General features: G+C 38.8%; 1 pseudogene across 1 annotated transcript; it reads left to right on the forward strand.

Annotated features, from left to right (window-relative positions):
• Window positions 1-526: 526 nt before the first annotated feature.
• LOC308552478 (small ribosomal subunit protein uS5 pseudogene) lies at window positions 527-2,811 on the forward strand (annotated as a pseudogene). The gene is made up of 2 exons: window positions 527-541; window positions 2,304-2,811. The product of its transcript is annotated as a small ribosomal subunit protein uS5 pseudogene (transcript).
• The last annotated feature ends 1,441 nt before the right edge of the window (window positions 2,812-4,252 follow it).

Consider the following 4,252-nt stretch of genomic DNA (forward strand, 5'->3'; position numbering starts at 1 on the left):
CCTTATACAGTGCTGTATATCAATTATATTTCAGTAAAACTTAGAAAAAAGAAACTTTGGTATATATTCAATGGGATATTATTCAGCCTTTAAAAAGAAGGAAATTCTGTCATATACTACAACATTGATTATGAACATTATGTTAAGTGAAATGAGCCAATCACAAAAAGACAAATACAGCATGATTACAATCCTATGAAGCATCTGAAGTAGCAGAATTCTTAGAAACAGAAAGTAGAATGGCAGCTTCCAGGGGCGGGGTAGGGAGGGAGGAGATGGAGGGTTGTTGTTCAATGGGTATGGAGTTTCACTTTTGCAAGTCGAAAAGTACTAGAGATATTATACAACAATGTGTATATATTTAGCAATACTGTACTACACATGTAAAAATGGTTAAGACGGCAAAGTTTATGATATATGTTTTTATCACAATAAAACAAATGATTAAAATGGTAAGTTGTATGTTATGCATATGTTATCACAATAACAAAAAAGAGAAAGAAACCCACATCCGTCATCCTACAGGATGAATTCAAGAGAAGTAAGGACATTGATTAGGTGTCTGTTGGATCCAAGTGAAGAGATGATGATGGTTTGCACCAAAAGAGTTGAAAGTGGACAAATTAGAGATAGGTTTTGGAGGTAAAAGATATAGAACTTGGTGATTGATGGATGGAGGTTGACAAAGGTTTTTGGGATTTGACACCCAAAACAAAGGCAACGAAAGCAAAAATAAACAAATGGGACTACATCAAACTAAAGAGCTTCTGCACAGCTAAAGAAACCATCAACAAAATGAAAAGGGAACCCACTGTATGGGAAAACATATTCACCAATGATACATCTGATAAGGGTTTAATTTCCATAATATACAAAGAACTAATACAACTCAAACCAGGAAGACACCAATCCAATTAAAAAATGAGCAAAGGACCTGAATAAACATTTCTCCAAAGAGGACATACAGATGGCCAATAGACATATGAAAAAATTCTCAATATCAGTAATCATCAGAGAGATTGCAAGTTAAAACTACAATGAGGTATCACCTCACACCTGCCAGAATGGCTACCATCAACAAATCAATAAAAAACAAGTGCTGGTGAGGATGTGGAGAAAAGGTAACCCTAGTACGCTGCTGGTGGGAATGCAGACTGATACAGCCACTGTGGAAAACAGTGTGGAGATTCCTCAAAAATTAAAAATAGATCTGTCTATCCAGTCTTTTTGACCCAGTCATCCCATTTCTGGGAATATATCCCAAGAATCCCCAAACACCAATTAGAAAGAATATATGCACCCCTATGTTCATAGCAGTGTTATTTACAATAGTTAAGATCGGGAAAGAGCCCAAATGCCCATTAGTGGATGAGTGGATAAAAAAAGCTGTGGTACATTTACATAATAGAATACTATGCAGCTGTAAAGAAGAAAGATATCTTACCCTTTGAGACAGCATGGATGGTCCTGAAGACCATTATTCTAAGTGAAATAAGCCAGTTTAAAGAAAGACAAATATTACATGATCTTATTCATGTGAAATCTAAAGAACAAAATAAATTGATGAACAAAATAGGTCCAGAGGTATGGATGCAAGGAACAGAATAACAGATCCCATTGGGGGTTGGGGTAGGGGGGACAGGATGAGATTAACCAAAGAACATGTATCCATATATGCATAACCCATGGGCGCAGACAATAGCTTGGGGAAGGCCTGGGGAGGGATAGGGGTTGGGGAGAGGGGGACAAAAAGGGAGAAAATGGGAGACATCTGTAATACTGTCAACAACAAAATAAATTTAAAAAAATAACTATAATAATTTGTTAATAGACACAGTGTAAAAGAGAAGTGAATTATGACATCAAAAACATAAAATGTGGGCTGAGAGTAAAAATGTAGAGCTTTTGTATACAATTGAAATTAAGTTATCAGCTTAAAACAGACCATCAATAAATCATTTCATGATACTAAATTTTGTATTGAACCACAGAAGATGCCCAGACAGTCAAAATTACTTTGAGAAAGAAGAACAAAGCTGGGGACATTATACTCCTCAATTTCAAGCCATATTACAAAGCTACAGTAATCAAAATATTATAGTATACTCTCTCACCTCAGCATTGTTATACTTGTTTTCACATGTGTGACTTTCATAAATGGGAGACAGAGAAAGGATCTCCTCAGGACCTCAGGTTGGCCTCACAGTGGTCATTCTTTCCTTGCAGGGTGCAACAGGCCCTGGGCAATGGTTACTGATGCTGTACAGGACAGTGGACTGCTAGCCACTTCAGTCTCTTCATAGGCATTTATCACCCCTGGGAATTACAATGGGCATGTTGGTCTGGATATTACATGCTCCAAGAAAGTAGCCACTGCCATCTGTGGGGCCATCATTCTGGCCAACCTCTCTATTGTCCTTGTGTGGCAAGGCTACTGGGGCAACAAGATCAGCAAGCCCCACACTGTTGCTTGCAAGGTGACCAGCCACTGTGGCTCTGTGCTGGTGCACCTCAACCCCACCCCCACTGACGCTGGCATAGTCTCACCTCCTGTGCCCAAGCAGCCGCTGATTATGGCTGGTATCGACTGACGCTATGCCTAGGCCAGGGGCTGCACTGCCACCTTAGGAAACTTGGTCAAGGCCACCTTTGGTGCCATCTCTAAGACTTACAGCTATCTCACCCCAGACCTCTGGAAAGAGACTGTGTTCACCAAGTTCTCCCTATCAGGAATTCACTGATCATCTTGTAAAGACCCATACCAGAGTTTCTGTGCAGAGGACCCAGGCTCCAGCTGTGGACACCACATAATTTTATACAAGAAAAATAAAGTGAATTAAGCCTGTTAAAAAAATATAGTATTGGCAAAATGCAGACCTATGGGTCAATGGAACAGAATAGAGAGCCTAGGCATAATCCCATGCATATATAGTCAATTAATTTATAACAAAGGAGCCAAGCCTATACAATATGCAAAGGATAGTTTCTTCAACAAATGGTGTGGGTAAAACTAGGTATCCACATGCAAAATAATAGAGCTGAACCACCATCTTACACTGCACACAAAATTACCTCAGAATGGATTAAAGACTTGAATATAAGACCTGACACCATAAAACTACTAGAAAAAAACAAAGGGAGTAAATCCTTCACATTGGTCTTGGAAATGACACTTACTGGGATTTGACACCAAAAACAATGGCAACAAAAGCAAAATTAACAAGTAGGAGTATATAAAACTAAAAATCTCTGCACAAGAAAGGAAATCATCAACAAAATGAAAAGGCAACCTAACCATTAGGAGAAAATATTTGCAAATTACATATCTAATAAGGGGTTAATATCCAAAATATATAAAGAACTCATATAATTCAATAGCAAAAAACAAAACAAAAGAAACAAACAACAAAAATCCTAAACAATGTGATTAAAATGGGCAGAGAAATTGAACACACATTTTCACAAAGTAGATCTACAAGTAGCCAACAGGTACATGAAAAGGTACTCAATGTTACTAACCATCAGAGAAATGCAAATTAAAACCACAATGAGATAGCACCTCATACCTGTCAGAATGGCTACTATCAATAAATCAATGAACGAATGACAAGTGCTGGCGAGAGTGTGGAGAAAAGGGCACCCTACCTAGTACACTGCTGGTGGGAATGCAGACTGGTGCAGCCACTTTGGAAAGCAGTATGGAGTTTCCTCAAAACATTAAAAATTGAACTGTCATTTGACCCAGTGATCCCACTTCTAGGAATATTTCCTAAGAAACCCAAAACACCAATCAGAATGAACTTATGCACCCCTATGTTCATAGCAGTGAAATTTACAATAGCAAAGATCTGGAAACAGTCCAAGTGCCCATCAGTAGCTGTGTGGATAAAAAAGCTGTGGGACAGTTACACCACGAAATACTATACAGCTGTAAAAAAGAAGGGTCTCTTATCCTTTGGGACAGCATGGAGGGAACTAGAGAGTATTATGCTAAGTGAAATAAGCCAGTCAGAGAAAAACAAGTACCACATGATCTCACTCATATGCGGAATGTAATAAACAAAATGAACTGATGAACAAAATAGATCCACAGACACAGAAGCATGGAACAGACTGAGGGATCTCAGAGGGGAGGTGGGGATGGGGGAGTGGGTGGGGAGACATTAATCAAAGAACTTATATGTTTATTAGCATAATCCATGGGCATAGACATTGGTATGGGGAAGGCCTGGGGGTGCGTTGGATGTGGGGT

The sequence above is a fragment of the Miniopterus schreibersii genome (assembly GCF_964146895.1).
Source record: "Miniopterus schreibersii genome assembly, chromosome: 2".
NCBI lineage: Eukaryota > Metazoa > Chordata > Mammalia > Chiroptera > Miniopteridae > Miniopterus > Miniopterus schreibersii.